Below are 11,149 nucleotides of genomic sequence, written 5' to 3' on the forward strand. Positions count from 1 at the left end.
TCATAACCCTGGTACTATAGAAAACAAGGACCACCCCCTTACTCAGTTGCTGTATAGCTGTCTTCCATATGAACTAAATCTCAGTCTTCTTTACATGTGTGTGTGTGTGTGTGTGTGTGTGTGTGTGTGTGTGTGTGTGTGTTTGTGTGTGTGTTGGCTTGTATGGGTGCAAGAGCATGTGTGCTTAAGTGAGTGTAGAGCCTGTTCATTGGATCATAGACTCACTGAAACAGCACAACACAGTCCCAGGACATAGGTTGACCAGGTAACACACAATCTTCCGGCCTCCATGCTCACACACTGACTTGATATGCCAGGTAGCCTTCATGCTCCTTGGTATATATACTGCTTTAGGTGTTTGCTCTTCAGGTTCTCAGCTCTTTTGTAAGCCATATTTACAGTCTGCAGTACAAAACCCCAGAATAGGGAATTATAATAATTCTAATGTCAGAAAAGAGTGAAAGAAAACAAGTGGGGAGAGGCAGCAGTATCTCATGCATGACTTGAACCCCACCCCCTGACATCCCTCTACTCTGTACTGCTATGCTGAGGCTACATCAGTTCCCATCTTACCCAGGATTATGATCTGCGGCTTTTCTCTAAGTAGCTCCCTGTTTCTCTGAAGATATTAGGTCAGCCACATAGACAATGAAGACACACCCTGCAGATTTTGGAGCTTTTTTCAGGGGCAAGAGAGTTTCGATATTCTGGGAGATTTCTGAGGTTCTTCACAAGGGGTCTAAAGGAGTAGAGCAGAGTGACTAAGATGTACAGAAAAGTTCCAAATGTCTAATTGAGGTCCTGAGGAAATTTGATCTCTGCATGCAGGGTCTCAGGAATTCCTGTAGTGAGAAGAGGCACACCCTGAAATCCCACAACCCTTTTCCTCCCAGTATTCCGAGAAAGAGAGAAAGACCCTCACTCTTCTATCAGCTGGTACATTCAGCAAACATCAGCTATCCAGAAGTATAGCTAAGCTAACATGGTGCATGATTGTCAACCCAGCACTTATGAGGCAGCAGATAGAGTTTGTGGACCACAGAAACTTGAGAAAATGGACCATCCTCCTGAACTTCAAAACAGGAAACAGACAGTGGTCTCTCTCTTCCATTCCCAATAACCATATGGATCTTTGCTCATACAGCACCTTAGTGTATTGTTTCACAACATCACCTCAGAGAGCATTAACTAATGACAGGAGAAACTGAGGATGCTCAGAGCTAGAGGAGCTATGCTGTGGAAACTTAGAGAGATGCTGTACCCAGGAAGGCTACAAACCTGCTTCAACCCCTCACATCAGGCCAAGAATCAGGAAAGATTCACAATTGTATCAGAAACTTTTCTTGAGTGGAGGATGTGATCAGAAACTGAGCGTGACAAACTGATGTCTGGGAGAACACATGAGTGCCCGAGTAAGAGTAATTACTCTTTGGAAGGGAGAGGAAATGAGGGGCATATTTACTATGATCTCAGGAGACTGCCTTCATAGTGTAGAATACCAACAGTGGAAAACAAACAAACAAACAAAAACCCCATGTTCTAGGCATTATACAACTTGGGAAATGTAAACTGTGGTACCTGGGCTCATCTCTAAACCTGAGCTTTCTATTCCTCTATGAAACAGGAAGGTGATGTACCTAACCAGCACACACAGTCTTCTGAAGATCAATGGAGGCATGCCCAGAGAACTCCTCTCCAGTGCCTGAGCTACTTTGAGTCACATGCATACATCTCCTTAGGTTCTGCTGAACCAAACTCAGGGCTAGGTATGACTGGTGGGACATTTACCATCATTTTCTTCCTCAAACACACAATGTTCTTGTCATTGAGACTATAGGAGCCATTCCCTGGGGACAGCTCTGCAATCTTATTCTGCTGACCCAAGTATGGTGAACAGCCCAGGGACTGTATTGAGCAACTCCAATTGCAGATGGTCCATAGTCCTCTGGTAACTGTGTAGCTACAGGAAAGGCTAACCTCTTTTCTATACCAACCAACAGACTACAGGATGAAGGGAAGTGGTGTCTGTGTTCTGACACCAACAGCTATACACCTACAACTGGCTGCCTGGGCAGAGATAGTGCAGTTAAAACATCAAGGCAGACACATCCTGTTTACCCTGCCAACTCTTTTGTCTAAAAGCTGGGCCCTGTGGGCACATGCTCAAGAACTCTCCTACTCATGAAATCTCTTATTTGTGATACCACCACCATTTTTCCTCATGTTTTTGAATAGTAAGGAAAAGCACATGTGTGAGCTGCCAGAAGTCTGATTAAAAGATGACTTTGTCAAGTTCCATAAGGTCAACAAGGGTGAGAATCATGAAGAAAAGGACAGGATGAGTGAGGAATCAGTGATGGAAAAGGAGATGGAAAGTGCAGGTTGTCTCTTTAAAATTTTGTAGCTGGAGGTTCTCTCCAGGCCCTGCCAAGCCCCGGCAGTTCAACAGCCCACTTATAAAATAAACACACAGATGCATATATTGCTTACAAACTGTATGACGGTGGCAGGCTTCTTGTTAACTGTTCTTATTTCTTAAATTAACCCATTTCTAGTAATCTGTGAGTTGTCACGTGGCTTGTGACTTACTGGTACCTTACATCTTGCTTGTCGTGGCGGTGGCTGGCAGCTCTCTCTCCCTGCTTTCCTGTTCCCTCAATTCTCCTCTCCATTAGTCCCACCCATACTTCCTGTCTGGCTACTGGCCAATCAGTGTTTTATTTATACAGAGCGATATCCACAGCACTTCCCCTTTTCTTCTTTTTTCAAAAAGGGAGGTTTTAACTTTAACATAGTAAAATTACAAATAACAAAACAATTATCAAGAAATAGAGTTATTCTAATATTAAAAAAGATATCGTATCTATCTTGTATTTGTGAGTTTAAGGTTTTATATCTAATTATTTTTTATCATAACTAAGGAAAATGAACAAGGGAATCGATGGCTGATATGTAAAATTAAATTAAATTATAAAATAAAAAATATGATATATCATAAATGCTTCTGTGAGTCTTCGTTCTTGCAAGGCTGCTTCCATTTTTACCACATTATTCTCCAGTTTGATTTAAGATTCCCAGGAAAGTTTGTTAGTGATGTCAATATTCTGCCCAAGGAGCTTAAAAACAAACTGCTCTTGGGTTGGGGGAATTACATCATTATGTCTGTAGATGGCATTACTGTTCTAAGACAGAAAAGAGAAAATGGGGAACATCAAACCCATGTCCTGCTATCCTGTTATGCTGTCATCCTGCCTTTCCAGCAGTCTAGAACATTGTGTGTATTTGTGTGTGTGTGTGTGTGTATGTGTGTGAGAGAGAGAGAGAGAGAGAGAGAGAGAGAGAGAGAGAAAGAGATCTTTCCCTAAAGAAATCAGAGCAAACAAAACACCATATTGATGATTCAGCTCAACAAATTTAGTGAATAAACCCAGCTTAGCATCCACTTACTATGGTAGTTACATGGCAGAGTAAAGAATAGGAGATGTGTGACCCCTGAAAACCCTGTGAAGTAGCTCTTAGGTAACATTTAACTTAAGGAACAGACCTGACACTTTGAGATTAGCATTAGAAGACTCTACACAGCTATGAGTGGTTTTGCACACATCAGAGGGTTGTGAATAAGCATAAACCCAGCAGTTACCACATAGGCTTCTCTCGATATTACCAGCAGTTAAAAAGCACCCAATTAGACAGCACCCAAGCTTGGAGGAAACTCTACTTATGCCTTCCACAATGCAATCCCAGCTAGAAGCAAAAGGATTTGTGATAGGGTGCCCTCAGTCATTTAATTAGAATCTATGACACTTAAGTCTTCAAGAGCAATTTAGTGACATTGAACAAGGAAAATTCAGTACTGATATTTAAAGATTCCAGGAACTAAGGATGAGAAGCTGCAGAAGGAAATAAACCTTTGAGAACTGTGAACTCCATGGACCACAGCATTGCACAAGCCTTTCTTGAAACTTTTACAGGGAGTCAGGGTGTTTGAGAGCAGTAGTGCAATGCATTCTAGAGATAAACTCTCACAGCATTGACCTGATTTCTGTGATCACAATGCTAATGAAAGACAAAGTGAGACATGAACACTAGGGGGCAAAAAAGTGAGGTTCATTAGTTTAAACACAGAAAAAGGCAACAGGCCTTTAAATTTGCCACATATGATTGCATATAAATGACCTCTCTTTTCAGCAACAATGAGGCTTACCTCCTTTGGGGCTCCAGCAATGAAAGGTCCTTTAATACCTGGACAGCTCTGTTGATCTGAGAGCCAGGGCTTTACAACATCACCTGTCACCAGATACAAGTAGTTTAGAAAACAGCTACTTTGCTTCTCCAATAATCAATGTTAATTTATGAATTGCTAAAGCAATGACCAATATGGCCATGGAAATACAGGCTTTAATCCTGCAATTTGATGGTTGAGGTAGTAGTCACAACCTGAATTCAATTTTAATTGAAAAACAGACCCGCCCAACTCGGCCCCAGGCTCTGGCCACCAGGCAGGTCCCCTTCTAGCCCCACTGGGAGGGATCCCCTTTTCCAAGGCCCCTGGCAGCCCCTGCAATCTCCGCGCCCTGCCCACATGCCCATCTGCCCCAGACCCCAGTCACTTCCTGAGACTTAGAGACAGGCCCCCAGCTCCCATCCTACCCCTGACTTCCCCTCTGGACCAGAGTTGGACAAGAGAAGTCCCTTTTGGAAAAGAGAGAGAGTCTTCCTGAATCTGTCAGCTCTTTCTGAAACAAGTACACTGATAAGACCAAGAAGGAACCACAAGGAGATGGGCAGACGTCAAGGCAGAAGTACATACAACAAAATGAAGAGCAATACAGCATCACCAGAACCTAGCCCGCCTCCAACATCTAGACCTGAACACCAAAAATTGGAAGAAGCAGAAGAAAGTAGCCTTATGAGTAACTGCATGAAGAAGGTAGAGGCTTGTGTAGAGGAAAAGACAAGAAAATTGGAAGAACGCTGTAAACAACTAGAGGAAAGGGCAAACAAATTAGAAGAAAACAATAAAGCCCTCCAAGAAAACAATAAAGTCCTGGAAGAAAACAATAAAGCACTGAAAGAAAATCATGAAAAAGCAATGAAACAAACAAAGGAAACAGTCCAAGAACTGAAAAGGGAAATTGAAAAAATAAAGAAGACACAAACAGAGGGAATGCTGGAAATAGAAAACCTGAGTAAAAGATCGTGAACTTCAGATGCAAGTATAACCAACAGAATGCAAGAGATGGAAGAGGGGATTTCTGGCATTGAAGATACAGTAGAAGAAATAGTTTCATCAGTCGAAGGAAACACTAAAGCCAACAAAGTCATGAACCAAAATGTCCAAGAAATTTGGGACACCATGAAAAGACCAAACCTACGAATTATAGGGATAGAAGAAGGTGAAGAATACCAACTCAAAGGCACAGAAAATATATTCAACAAAATTATAGAAGAAAACTTTCCCAACTTAATGAAGGAAATGCCTATGAAGATACAAGAAGCCTATAGAACACCAAACAGACTAGACCCCCCAAAAAGTCCCCTCAACACATAATAATTAAACAACTAAATGTACAGAATAAAGAAAGACTATTAAGAGTAGCCAAGGAAAAAGGCCAAGTGACCTATAAAGGTAAACCCATCAGAATAACACCCAATTTCTCAATGGAGACTTTGAAAGCCAGAAGGACCTGGACAGATGTATTGCAGACACTAAGAGACCATGGATGTCAGCCCAGACTAATATACCCAGCAAAACTTTCAGTCATCATAGATTGAAGGAACAAGACATTCGAAGACAAAGCCAGATTTAAAAAATACCTATCCACAAACCCAGCACTACAGAAAGCACTAGAAGCAAAATTCTAACCGAAGGAAGTCAGATACACACTAGAAAACACAAGCAATAGATAAAACCACAACAGTAAACCCCAAAGAAGGGAAGTACACACACACTACCACCAAAAATAACAGGGATGAAGAATCACTGGTCATTAATATCCCTTAATATCAACAGACTTAATTCACCTATAAAAAGACATAGACTTAGAGAATGGATACAAAAGCAGGACCCATCTTTCTGCTGCATACAAGAAACACATCTCAAATTCAAAGACAGACACTACCTAAGAATAAAAGGCTGGGAAAAGACTTTCCAATCAAATGGTCTTAAGAAACAAGCAGGGGTAGCCATCCTGATATCCAACAAAATAGACTTCAAACTAAAATCAATCAAAAGAGATCAAGAAGGTCATTACATACTCATCACAGGAAAGATCCACCAAGATGAAGTTTCAATTCTGAACATTTATGCCCCAAACACAAGGGCACCCACATATGTAAAAGAAACATTACTAAAGCTTAAACCACATATAAAACCCCACACATTAATAGTGGGAGATCTCAACACCCCACTTTCACCACTGGACAGATCTCCCAAATCAAAACTTAACAGAGAAATAAAGGACTTAACTGATGTCATGACCCAATTGGACCTAATAGATATCTACAGAACATTCCATCCTAACAAGAAAGAATATACCTTCTTTTCAGCACACCATGGAACTTTCTCTAAAATTGAACACATACTTGGCCACAAAGCAAATCTCAACAGATACAAAACAATTAGAATAACCTCCTGTGTTCTATCAGACCACCATGGTTTAAAGTTAGATTTCAACAACAACAAAAAAAAACTACAGAAAACCTACAATCTCATGGAAACTGAATAATGCTCAACTGAATCACCAATGGGTTAAGGAAGAAATAAAGAAAGAAATTGAAGACTTCCTAGAGATCAACGAAAATGAAGACACCACATACCCAAACTTATGGGACACTATGAAAGCAGTGCTAAGAGGGAAATTCATAGCACTAAATGCCCACATAAAGAAGTTGGAGAAATCCCACACTAGTGACTTAACAGCACACCTGAAAGCTCTAGAACAAGAAAAAGCAAAGTCTCCCAGGAAGAATAGATGCCAGGAAATTATCAAAGTGTGAGGTGAAATTAATAAATTAGAAACTAAGAGAATAATACAAAAAATTGAAACAAAGTGTTGGTTCTTTGAGAAAATCAACAAGATAGACAAGACCTTATCCAAACTAACCAAAAGACAGAGAAAGAGAATCCAAATGAACAAAATCAGAAATGAAAAGGGTTTCATAACAACAGACATTGAGGAAATCCAGAGAATTATCAGGTCATATTTCAAAAACCTCTACTCCACAAAACTGGAAAACCTAAAAGAAATGGACATTTTTCTGGATAGGTACCACATACCTAAGTTAAATCAAGACCAAATAAACTATTTAAACAGTCCAATAACCCCTAAGGAAAGAGAAACAGTCATTAAAAGTCTCCCAACCAAAAAAAGCCCAGGTGGCCAAGAGCATGGTTGGCTCTTGCGCAGGACCTGAGTTCATATCCCAGCACCCACATCTGGAGGCTCTCAACCACCTCTAACCTCAGCTCCTGAGAATCCAATGTCCTATTCTGACCACAGACACTGCATTCGTGTGTATGTGTTAACAGATATATAGATATATACATAATTAAAGAAAAAAGGAATCTCAAAGAAGCAAAGGCATTGCAGATCATGATCCATTGTTGTAGTCATAAGAATACAAAAGTCATGGGTCTGATCTTGGCATTTTCATGCATCTGTCCCACTAACTCTCCCATAATTCATTCTTAGTGGGTTTATGTTAATTTTAAAAATTCAAGATAGCATAAAGCATATATTTTTGTGTGTTTTTCAAGAAGTGGTGTGAGCTCCTTCTCAGCACAGCACTCAATCCTTTAATGGATGGTGTCCTCACCAGACTCCTTTGTTGAATGAATTGAGACTGGCCCTGTAACATAGAGATAAAAGGATGGAAAGTTACCAGGAAGAAGAGTCCTACATGTTCAAAGTGCCCTCTGTACAGAGAATGCTCTCAGGCTATCAGGAAACCCTGGTTTCAGATTTAAGGAAATAAACATTAATCACACGTGAGCTGTTGTAGGTGGGGGTTTTGTTGACTTTCATTAGCTATACAGCATATGTCTAAAATATAAGGCAAATATACCACTAAAATATAAACATAAATGCTAAATGTACCTCTGGAGGAATAATTTTTTAGCTAAAGTTTTCAATTTCCATATACTAAAAATATTTCATTTTAAAGAAACAAAATATAGAAGTGAGAGGAAAGGAGAAAAGTCATTATATGTGCAGAAAAAAGGCCTAATGGAAGGGGGTAACAGATAATAATGCTTTTAGTTACACTTACACCCTTGCAACATTTTCTTTGAGACACTCATAAATGCATGAAATGATAACATCTTGTTTTCCTTACTGTTTTGATGTAATGTATTCTTTATGCCATTCTATTCCAAAATACTGTGTCACAGGTCAGAGATATGAGAGCTTTTTTTTCAAGGTGGCTAAATAATAATAATGAAAAATTTATATTGCTCAAACTTTTTTTTTTCTAGAATGCAAAAGCAAGGTTTATCTGTTACAAGTCATGACAGGGAACTCATCTCAAGCCATCTCAAGTGAGGCAGGGAAGAGTTACTCTTTCTTGGGGAAATTAGTTTTTATAGGCAAAACCCATAAAATTTCTTAGAGGGGAGGGGGTTAGTACAGGTCCATCCTTGATTTGTCCAGTTTTTCCTGGGCCTGGACTTTATCTTATTCTAGCTTGTCTGTTTGCCTTGTCAGGAGTTTTACAACTCTTCTCTGGGGTCAGGTCGTGTTATCTCTGGAGAGGGGTATCTCATGGTTAATTGGTTACCATCAGACATCCTGACTCTGTTCTTTTGAGTTCCTGGATTGAAAGCTTCTTGGTCTGCACTCAGATATTATCCTTCTCAGAATTCTGATAGTACTGATGGCTAGGCTAGCTCTAACTTTGTCAGTGTGGCAGCATCAGACAACCAGATCCTTCTGCAAGGATATAGCTAGCTTGTTAGCTCACTTTTAGGAAAAAAAAAAAAAAAACTTCTAAGCTTTGACGATCTCAAAAAAATGATTTAAGATAAAATATGTTTTAGATTACTCTCCTGTTCTATGGTCCAGAGCTTAACATTTAGGAGCCCTGATGAGCTGGTAGAACTATGACTACTTATTGTTCAGTTATAAGCTCAACATTTTGAATTTGTTTTAGATGTCATCTAAATATATGTAAATATAAACCTAAAAGTGCTTCTCATCAGGCCAAAAATCTCTGTCCAATTTATACCTCGCTTTCTGGACAGAAGGAAAATGCACAAGCTTTTAACCCAAATCTGTAGTTCTTGTTGAGACTCAAAGGTATGAGTCCACTTCTACTGTTTTACAGGTACCCATTACCTGCTTTGTTTACAATATGGATTTCAGTATGGATTGGTAATACTAATGTATCTAAAACTTTTATGTCATTTTGTAAGTAGGCCTCAAAAGATCAAAAGAGTCATAAAACCTAGACCCACTTCACAGAGGTCAAAAGGACCCCAGATAAGTATTCCTAAAGATGATATTTTCCTCTCTCATGGTTTTGGGACTAGTGCTTTTCCCACTACTAAGGATATGGACCTAAGGGGTTCCAAATAAGTTCATAAATTTTAACTTCTGTTTCTAGTTTAAATTTGTCTCAACAGATCTCCACTTGGCTGGCAGTCACCTCCAAGCTTCAGTTGCTGACTACACTGCTCCAGACGACTGTGAGCTCCGGACTTGCTAAAAGCTGACGCAGACCAGCCCAGCTAAAATGATTCTTCCTTTGTCGCTATGGGGTCAGGCAGCTACTTGCTTCTAACAAATGCCCCTTGCCCAGTCTTTGACCAGCTTTTCAGCTTTCTGCCCTCCGCCCGACAACTGCGCCCCAGTGCCAGCTCGAAGCAGTTCCAGAAGAAAATACATCGTCCATGTTCCCTCTTCAGATAAGGCTAAAATGCTGGGTCAAAAAAGCTCCCTAACATAGATGCAAGTCTATTAGGGCCCACTGTGATCCTCATTATCTTACTCAGGTCCTATATCCTTATCAGACTAGTACAATTTATAAAACAGAGGATAGGCAGCATATAACTCATGGTACAACGGGGTTATACACAAGTCAGGACCACCGAATACTTCTCATGCTGAAACTTTTTAAGGAACTGGAAGATGTTGGGCTTATTTGGAATGAATGGTTGTTGGATGAAATATTCTCAGAAGCTATGGTTTCTTCTGTGACTATATACTACTTATGTCCTGGTGCATGGTGGGAGACCTCCTTAAAATATTCAAGGATGGTACCATTCAATGTGAATTGCAAATGAGGATGCTCAGCTAATGTTGTCTCTTGAGTTGGGATTGGTGTTAATAGCTCCCAAATCATTTCTAGACCCTATAGATAATTTGAAAATATCCCTTCTATCATTTGCCAGAGATCACTTATTTAAATATTTGCAGTCATGTCAGGTTCATGAAATATATTGCCACATTTAAGCTTCCCTTCAATTGGGCTTTATGTGGTTACATATGGTTTATTTTCTGCCTAACAAATTCTATATATTTTATTCTGAACTTATTGATAAAATAAACAGTCTTAAAATGACTTTGGGAACTATCGTATACTTTTCTCATTAAGTTATCAGAACACAGAGATAGAAACAAAGAAGTTTACATTTAAATTCTAAATTTCAATTTTCTGCCATCGAAGATCAGAACAAAAGGCATGCATGTTGGCTCATACACATAATCGTAGCACTTAGGGATCTGAGGCATAAGGATTATCATGAGTCTGAGGCCAATATATGCCATAGAGTGAATTCTAAGCCAACATAACATAGAATGTGACTTTTCTCAAATGTAAATAAACAAATAAATAAAATAAATTACAAATAAAAGTAGAACATTAATGCTTTTTCTTTGAGTTTTTTTTTTATTGTTGCACATTTTGGGCGAAAATCAGTTTTGGAGATAAGGAACTATTTTTTCTAAGTCTTCTACCTCAACAGATTTTAGAATCTACATAGAGTTTTCACTCTTAAAGTCCTATATCCCTTCACATTTAGTTATGTCCTATTCCTGGGGCAGGAGATCAGAGAGGAAGCTGGACCTCCACATGTCAGGCTCTCAATGCACGGAGGAGGAAGATACTAGCAATTCTTGGTTCAATTTTCCTATCCCTTACTCTTGACACA

This window comes from Peromyscus maniculatus, chromosome 1 (assembly GCF_049852395.1).
Source record: "Peromyscus maniculatus bairdii isolate BWxNUB_F1_BW_parent chromosome 1, HU_Pman_BW_mat_3.1, whole genome shotgun sequence".
In the NCBI taxonomy this organism is placed as follows: Eukaryota; Metazoa; Chordata; class Mammalia; order Rodentia; family Cricetidae; genus Peromyscus; species Peromyscus maniculatus.